We start from the raw sequence: 10239 nt of genomic DNA on the forward strand, positions 1-10239 counted from the left end.
ACACTATCTACCTGGAGATAGCATCAGATGCCATAGGTTAAGGGTTCAGTCCTGCAAGACTGCCCCTGCTCCACTTCAGATGCCAATCGCAAGTCCAGGTTGTTACCTGTGCTTCTGACCCATTGCTGTAAATTGAAGGTTTCCACAACCACCTCCTCGGTTTCCAATTTTCTTGAGCTGTTCACAGAAGTAAGAAAAATAGTCTACTTAATGTTTACCAGCTTTTTATAAAATGATATGATAAAAGATACAGGTGATCATTAAGATGGAAAAAATATGGAGGGCAAAGTATGTGGGAAGGGGCATGGAGCTTCCATGCCCCTCTCAGGCCACTACTCTCCCTATGCCTCCATGTAGTCACTGACCCAGAAGCTGTCTGAACCTCATATTTCAGAGATTTTTATGGAGGCTTCACCATGTATGTATGATCAGTCATTACCTACATTTCTAGTCCTTCTGCCCTCTGGAGAATGAGAGGCAGACTGACAATTCCAAGCTTCTAATCATGGCTTGATCATTCTCGTGACCAGCCCCTATCCAAGAATCCACAAAGAATCACATTAGAACAAAACACACTGCTATCACCCAGGAAATTTCAAGGGACTTAGGGAGCTCTGTGTTAGGAACCAGGTTCAAAGACTAAACATTACAACAAAGATGTTTCTAGTGTTCTTATTACTGAGGAAATCACAAGGGTTTTAGGAGCACTAGGTCAAGAAACAGAGGAAGAGACCAATATAGATAGGTAATAGATGATAGATAGATAGATTTTCTATTATCTCATGATATTGCAGAAAAATTAAAAAGGGGTAAATAGGCGAGTATAAATATGACAATTATGTAAAATATTTGGTATTTTTTTTTAACTACCTCATATAATTTATTGTGGTATTCTGTTAGATAGATTCATATGCATGTGCAATATGTGACTTTGTTTTGAACCCAAGGCTTACATTTATTGGGAGTAGGATGTTTTAGTTTCTCATTTTTGAAGGTTATTAAATGTTGTTTTTATTGACATTTTTCTATACCTAAAAATATATGAATTAATGGTATGCATAGAATTATATTAAAAGGAAGTTTATAACCAGCTTTTGTAATCTTTTGAGAAGCATATGACCATTATTTTACTAAGTCTATATTCATGATTTTACCAAGAGAAAAGAATATTTATATATTTTTAAAAATATTGTCAAGCAGGGTAAAGTAATTTAAATAAAATAGTTGAAATCAATTCATGGTATCTAAGCATCATTATGTGAATGAAATAATGGCTTTCGCTAAGATGATTTTTCAGTAACCATCACTTCTTCACAAAAAAATGTGCATGAAAGCGTGTACTGCTATGAAATATTCAATTAATCATATTTTCATAGTAAAGGTAATTTACTTAAAACTACTTCAATCTTTAATTTGAGATTTACCTATGATAAACTTCCCCAGTTCTGTATCACTTCAATTTTGTTTGGGTTAGGTATAGCCACTCAATACAATCAGTTTTCAACTCACATTTTTGTCCCAGAGCCAAACCTCTTAAAGGAAAAAAAAAAAATCTTTCTCAACTTGCGAGGCCATACATTATTACTCGATTTGCAAAAAAACAAATTCTGAATAAGTAAATGTAAAGAAAAGTAAAAGCAAATATATGATTTATGTACCCTTGCTTGTTAAGAAAAATTACTCAAGCTTTAGAAATGAAGCAAAACATCAAGTCTTTCAGTATCACTGGGGCATTAGAGGTCCACTGAAGGATCATTTCCTTCTCTAAGGAAAACATAACTCTGACACACTATTTACAATTAAATAGGTTCCAGATATTTTGCCACTTTACAGCCCTGGAAACTTACATATAATGAGAAGCAAATTGAAAAGATAAAAAAGGATTTCCAGGCTTTTAAAGACGTAACTAATTTCTATTTAGAAGACAAGACGATCCAAAAAGTGATGGGTTTATTCTTCTATAGAACATCAGCCAGATTGCATCTGATTTAGCAATTTTACTTTAGACTTTCTTCTTCCACAGTTTTTTTTTGAACTCCATTATCATCCTGCCAGTCCTTTCATTGAGTTAGACAGAACTTTTGCATGTGCTTATATGTATTTGAATAAGAATTATATATTTAACACATACAAAATTTTGTTTTGACACAGTGAGACAAAGGAACATTTGCTTCCTCCCTAAAACATAGAAAGATACAAATGTGAACCAGTGGTGTGGCTTAAGCCAGTTTTCCAAATTTGGCTAATGATAAGAATCACCTAGGGAGCTTTATAAAGCTATGAATTCTCTCTTTCAGTGCTAGATATTCAGCATCTCCAAGGAAGATGCCCGCTAATCTGTTTTTGTTTTTGTTTTTGTTTTGTTTTGTTTTTTTAAAAAAAGAGTCCCAGATGAATTTATTATCAACTATTTATTGGAACTGCAGATCTAGGACACTGGTTCTAAAAATATTTGTAGCCCACTGTGGGAGCTCTTTAGCCTTTTCTCACACTCGGCTGCTTTACTTGGAAGGATAGTCATTTATGCCATAATGAAAATAGCAGATTTTGCTAAAATATAAGTAGCAAAGCTGTGTGTGGATAAAGTGACTTTAGACAAAAGTAACTTAAGCATTTATAGTTGCAAAGGTTAAGTACATGTAACAAAATAAACTTTACATGTTTCATATATTTGCATATTAAAAAATCATTAAATGGTATAGCAAAAGGCAAATGCTATAACTGAACACTTATAACTGTATACTACTTAAACTAACTCACTTTACCTATTATTTACTAAGTTTCCCAATTTACGGATTCTCAACAGAAAACAAAACAAAACAAAAACTTCTGTTACATATATGTCAAAGTGATATTGAGGTCATGGAATAGCATAAAAATAGCAAACAAATATAGTGCTAAGTCTTGTTCTATGTACTTTACATATATTATTATCATTTGATTCTCACAACAACCCTAACCTGTATTTTCTATACATACACGAACTCTGCTATTATAGATTTGTAAGTTAGTGGTACCGGCTCTATTAACATGTGAGAGAATAGTAATTTAGAGAGTTCAACTAACTTGCTTAATTCACAAAGCTAATAAATGTTGGAGTAGGGAATTCTAGCCTTAATCTATCTCCTGAGCTCCTGCTTTTCCACACTTAATTAATTATCTAAAAGTAATTCTTAATGGGAATCTTAAAGATGAGATTTTGTGGCCATAGGGTTCAGTCATATATCTGGGTATTAAATGATGACAAATAGATGATATACAAGCTATGTATCATAGAGAAAACACTACATTTCAATAAAATTCTTTTTATTTTGAAATAACCCATCACTCCCACCCTTCCAGCCAACACTTAAAGAGATCTTCTTTGTATTGTTGATATGTTTAATAAATTGATATGTGTAATAAATTCCTTTTCAAGAATCTTTTCTGGTACTGTTTTAGCCTTATGCTTCTCCTCATCACTCTGCCCAACCCATTGAAATTGTTCTTCATAAAGGATTTTAAGTCTCCGAACTTTCTTCAAGCTCTTTTGAATATATTCCATCAATCTTACATACTTACTATCATAATGTTGAAAATAACAAAAAAAAAACCCACTCTTTTCTTTTTTCGTATCATCTCATGAAAATTTTTCTCACATTTTTTCTCTCTCAACTTCTTTTATTATTTCATTGTCCCTATTAGCATTTTTTCTACCTTCTCTTTTAGCACCAGCTGTGAGATTCCTGACTTTGCATTTACTCTCTTATAACAATATTTAGGATATTAAGACAGCCCTAATCCTTTCTTTGTCACAGTAGGTTATCCAACCTTTTGCTTTGTCTTATACTAACAAACTTTGTTTACAGATTTGCAGTATGTATCTGAGCCAGATTCCACTGAATTAATCAGCATGTTGTAAACACATCTTATAATTGAAAAATTTATAGCATAACTCTTCGTAAGTACTTAAATAATTGTATTTTCATTGGCTTTACATATTTTTCCAACAATGATTCATTATCAATTTCAGGTAACATGAGCTATACAAAATTAATTATTCTCTAAAGACAAATTTTTTTCTAAGTTTATATTTATCTCAAAAATGCATTGAATTGTTACATTATATATTAAAACCTATACCATCAGCTAATAATGGAATAAAATCACACATCACAATTCTTCATATCAAGTAAATAATTGTTGTTGGTTATTATGGGGGAGGTAACAAAAATGACAGAGACCACACGCATTCTGTATAAAGTATGATAAAGAAGACTTGGCAAGAAGTTTGAGCAATATTAGTAGAATGAGAGAACAATCTAGAATGTTAAGACAATTAATTACCTCTGGTGTAATTCAGTCACCTCAAAATTAATCTAGTCTTTCTGATTTTTTTTCTACCACTACTCTTTATATCTTCCAACGTGGTATATGAGTTCAGGAGAAACTATCCTTCTTTTGTTCTGGACACGTATTCCCCTTGCCATGCAGTGATTCTCACATGCTTCCACTGTTGGAACTCATATTTTAAGTTCTTTAGGACTATTTCCAATGTTCCTACTGTTGATTCATCTTTTGTTTTCTTTAACTAGGCGATGCACCATGACTGCTCAGAGTGAATTTTCTTTTAAATTTTAATGTCTCCACTTGCCTGCATTATTCTACTTAGAATGGACCTATTTAGATTATGATAGTCTTCCAATCGCAAAATCCAAAAGAGAATCTCCAGTTTTTGTCTTGTTGACATTCAGTAATTTCAGCAAAATGAACACATGTACAGTATGAACTTTGATTTTATTAAATAATGTCTTTTATAAAGTATTTCTAAAGTTCAATTTGGAACTTATTACATAACATGATAAATTAATTTAATCCTACTGCGTACTCTGAATAACACGTTTTTCACATTTATTTTCGAAAACAATTCCATCAATGTAAAAATGACATACATTTCCAATCTAAACACAACTGTTAAGAGAACCTGCTTTTTACCTATATCTTTTCTTATTTTTTAATAATATAGAAATTTTAATTTTAAAGATAAACACTTTAGAAAAAAATGTGGTTTAATTTTAAATGAAAATGGTAGAATTTCTCTTTTCATGTTAAACGATTGGACTTTGGAATCCCTGAAGATATTGACTTCTTCAGTTTGCAAGTTAGCTGTGAAGCTATGTGAAGGTTAATTTTATGTGTCAACTTGACTGGCACCTTCTGGGTGTATCTGTGAGGTTGTTTCTGTATGAGATTGACATTTGAGTCTTTAGGCTGAGGAATGAAGATTGCTCTTCCAAATGTTGGTGGGTCGCACCCAATCAGTTGTAGGCCTGAATAGAATCAAAGTCACTATTAGTCAAGAAGAATTCTCTCTCTCTGCCTGTCTTTGAAATGAGACATTAGTCATCTCCTGCCTTAGAACTTGGATTCAGACTGGAACACTATTTGTCCTCCTTGGGCTTCAGCCTGCCAAATGTAGATCTTGGAATCTCTCAGCCTTCTTAATCACATGATCTCAACTCCTTATTGTATATTGTAGTGTGTGTGTGTGTGTGTGCGTGTGTGCGTGTGTGTGTCTGGAGAACCCAGACTAACATAAGCGTTAAGAGAGATGTATGCTGTATTTTCTATATTTTTATCTTGGACTTACAAGTGAACAAAATATAGTTTGGGTTATTTTCTCCTCTACAAGGCAGTTTGTTGTGAACCCAGTACTACTTACAATTTAATATGCTTTTCCAATGGCCATTATTCAAGGAGTGTAGCATCAGATGGACACATACTGCAGCAAAGATAAACATATACCAAAGAGGCGAAAATAAAAATACTGTTCAGTGATGGAAGAATCTCTGAGATAAATATGAGGGAATGAAGATGCCTAGAATAGAGATTGCTAATCAGCCGCAAGGTCACTCCTTAAGACAAATTCAGCATTGTATATATTCATTTATAAAGACTGATAAAATCTGTATGCAAAGCAACATTGATTATTAACTCATCATTTTCAGAGAAAAGTTAAAAAAATAATTTTGGTAACAACACACTTAACAATTTATATATATATACACACACATATATATATATATATATATATATATATTTCAATTAGTAGTTTTGTTCATGATGAATGCATTGTATTTAAATATCATAAACACACATCCCACATATGACCACAGTATTTCCTCTTTATCTGTGGTTTCTCTTTTTGTGGTTTCATGGTGAACTGTGGTCTGAAAATATTCATTTCTCTTCCATTAGTGTGAATAAATGAAAATCTGAAATAAAAATTTTAGAAATAAATAATTCATAAGTTTTAAATTTCATACTGCTCTGAGTAGTGTGACGAAATAGCATGACGTTCGACTCTGTCCCACTCCATTCAGCCCTGGATGTGGATTGGCTCTTTGTCCAGCATACTCATACTATATATGCTACCACCCATTAGTCACTTAGTAGTGGTTTCGGTTATCAGATTGACTGTCACAATATCACAGTGCTTGTGATATTTAATAATGTCCCCAAAGTACAAGGATAGTTTAAACTTTATCATAGGTATGCATTATAAGAAAAAAAAAAACCAGTATGTATAAAGTTTGGTATTATCCATGGTTTCAGATATCCACTGGGGGTCTTGGAAAGTATCCTCCATGGAAAAAGAGGGACTACAATATTTCTTTTACTTGAACTGGAGAGATATAGATTGTTCATTAGATGTGTTAGGTGAAGACTATACATACCATTCATTCTACACATTGCTTCTTCTAACAGTTTCTTTTTAAGTTGGTTATTTAGTAAATTATCACATAGGTGTGGTCATAACCTCAATGTATATAAATATATACACATATATGTGAGTTAACATTGGTAAGGAACTTTCAGGAATATATGATTTGTATTTGTATTTTCTGCAAAATATTCAAAAGTGGTATCAATTAACATACTCAATATTGGAAAAGTAATGCAATTAAATGTCTTCACTTTCAACCAAGACCAAAAAATTACTATTACAAAGTGCTTCTACAATTTATAAATCTAGAGTCAAGAAACAAGGTTGCAGGTATGACATTATTAGTATGCTTATACTCATTTTTTTGTTTCTTAAACTAAAATGTTGAAAATCATCATAATTTCTTCTGTATTGTATCTGAATTTTACCTCTTAATTTCTCATTATAAGACAATCTTAATGTACAGTTTTTATTTTTAAATCTTCGTCACAATATATGCCATTTGGATATAATTTTTCAAACGTTTAATGGTGAAATCCAGAATTAACTTAAGCATATGGCAATTACATGATTTTTCATTTGTTAGAATTCAGAAAAGCATGAGCGAAAATGATTAAATATATATCTAATTCTCAATTATTCACACTAATGGAGGGGAAAGAAAAGGTCTACGTAGCATTAAAACAAAGAAAAATTTCTAACTCATTTTTAGCTTTGGAGTATAATTCATATTCATACCTTTCCACAGCAGCTCATACTTCATGTCTTTTCCATGGCAAAGTCCTTCTATATTCATCTAAGCTTTAACATCAGAGATTCAGAAGACCAAACCAAACACTTTTGAGATGGCAAGTATGCAAAGAATAATTCAGAAAACTGACATTTTACTAATAGTAAACCAGGATTATACCAATAAAAACACATGTTATTTATGAGGCTTAATATTTCTTAATTTAATAGGTAACAAACACTCCTCAGTTGGTTTATTTATATTCATTCATTTATCATTAAATGCCTATGACATGTACTCGGTGCCTATAACATCCTAGGCAATTTTCTCCGTACTGAGAATGCAGCATTGAAGTAAACATAGTTCCTTTTCCCATAAACATACATTCTAATAGTGGAGATCAGACAGTAAACAAAAAGTAGACACATAACCATAAAGATAAAGACACATAACCATAAAAATAATTAAAAGTGATAGGGTTGCTATTTTAAGCAGGGTTATCGTGAAAAATCTATTTTTTATATATTATTTTAGCAGAGACGTGAATGAAATGGATAGTGATCCAACCAAATAGATGGAGAAAACATATTGAATACAGAGGGAACCTCAAGTGCAGAGGCCCTGGGGATGGGGGGACTTGTGCTTGCCGTGTGTGTCCACATGATATCTGAAGATGAGTGAGGAAGGCACATTATGTAGGACAGTGTGGACCGTGAGTTTTCTTCTGAGTTATATAGGAGGCAGTTGGAGGATTTTGCTTAAGAGTGATGTGATCTGTCTTATAACTTAACTGAATCCCTCATGTGGACATTCAACCATAAGAAGAAGAGAGTGGATGTGTGATCAAGTAGGATGCTAGGAAAACTAAGGGGTGGTGCAGATGGAAGTAGTGAGAAATGTTTGTGTTCTATAGATTTAGTAGTTGGTCTTATTTTTAATATTATAAAATTAATTGTAGACCTTTTTTTAATCCATCTTCAGTTAATATTTTCTCTCAGTCATTTCATTTTTTAAAAGTGAATGAAAAACGGTTTATGATTACTTATGCAGTTCCCCAGAACCCCACTGACTCTTAGTTCAACAATCCCTCTCAAAACACTGCTCTTCCTGAGAACTCTAATATACAGTTCTATTAAATCCAATTCAAATATGTAACTTTTTTTTTCTTAATATCTTAGCCCACTGTTTTTACTCTAAATTGCATATACTTCCATGGAGATATCTTTTAGAGAGCTTGCAAGTGGGTAGAGTTTTGTTAAGCAATTAAAATTCTCTTTCTATAGTAGAACTATCATTTATTTCATGGTGCTGTGCTCTTTCTCATCTCATTCCCTTTGCCCATATGACCATTGCACCTAAAATTAAATACTTTCTCGCTCTTAAAAATTTCTGACTCAGATTGAATGCCATTTAATCAGGAAAGTTCTCCTTGAAACTCAGGGTGGGATCCCCTGCTATATATTTAAATCAGTTCTATTTATCATACTTGTGATTTTATATTTTTTCCTGTGACTATTTGATTTATATTTTCAGAAAACTAAACCAATAGATACACACACACACACACACACACACACACACACACACACACACACACACGTAAGAGAAGATTTATTACAAAAATTGGCTCATGCCATGAAGGTGAAGTCCCATAATCTGCCTTTTGTAAACTGGAGAATCAGCAAGGTTGATGATATGATTCAGTCCAAATCCGAAGGCCTGAGAACCAGGGAAGCCAATGGGTTAACACCCAACCCCAGGCCCAAAGCCTGAGAAAGGGGAGCTACTGGTGTAAATCTGAGAGTCTGAAGCCTCGAGACCCAGGAGCCTTGCTACCCACAAGGCAGGAGGAGATGATTGTCCCAGCTCAAAAAAAAAAAAAAGCAAGAATTCACCTTTCCTCTGCCTTTTTGTTCTATTTGGGGCCTTGACAGATGGGATGATGCTGCCCACTTTTTGTTGATGAGCGCTGATCTTTACTCAGCCTGCTGATTCAAATATTAATCTTACCTGGAAACACCCTCACAGTCACACCCAGAGATTACATTTTACTGGCTACCTGGGCATTCCTTCGCCTAGTCAAGTTGACACTGAATATTAACCATCACTGATTCTATACTGCATTCTCAATTCTTGGTTTTTTGCTTGGACAAATTACTATGTATATTTTATTGTTTCTCTCACTAAGAATTTAAAGGAATATATTCTGAATTTACTTCTAGTGATGGCATTTTTTAAAAATATTTTTTTACCTATTTTTCTGTCTCAAATTTCTCTCTTGCTTTATTCTCTAATATCAGTGAAGCCACTGAGATTCCTAGGATGTTTGTTTCTGCACAAAACCTAGGCTGAAAAATATAGGAAAAAACATATAGTTGTCGCTAGTTTACATCACTTGTTACAGGCTTACCTTGAGTCAAGTAAGCAACAATTTGCTCTATTGGTCACGTAGTAAATTCTTTGTCAGTCAGTTTGGACAAACTTGGTTCTGCCTGATAGAAGGATATCAACACCAGAGGCCTCAGTACTTTCTGAGACCGCCTCAATGATTTCATATTTATAGAAGATACTTTATGCCAGGGCTGGGATTTCTCTGGCCATAAATTTTGTAAGAATAATAGGCAAATTGTGTTTTAAATCTCTGGGCATAATATAATGTAGCAACCCAAACCACACATTTTTTTTGTTGTTGTTCATGTTGAGTAGTACAGAAGGATTTTGAATCTGAACATTGTTCTTATTTTTGTCTTAGAAGTAAGTCTCTAAACTGTGCCTAGAGCTTGACTAATGATTGGCTACTTCT

This window comes from Pteropus medius, unplaced genomic scaffold (assembly GCF_902729225.1).
Source record: "Pteropus medius unplaced genomic scaffold, Ma_sr-lr_union100, whole genome shotgun sequence".
NCBI lineage: Eukaryota > Metazoa > Chordata > Mammalia > Chiroptera > Pteropodidae > Pteropus > Pteropus medius.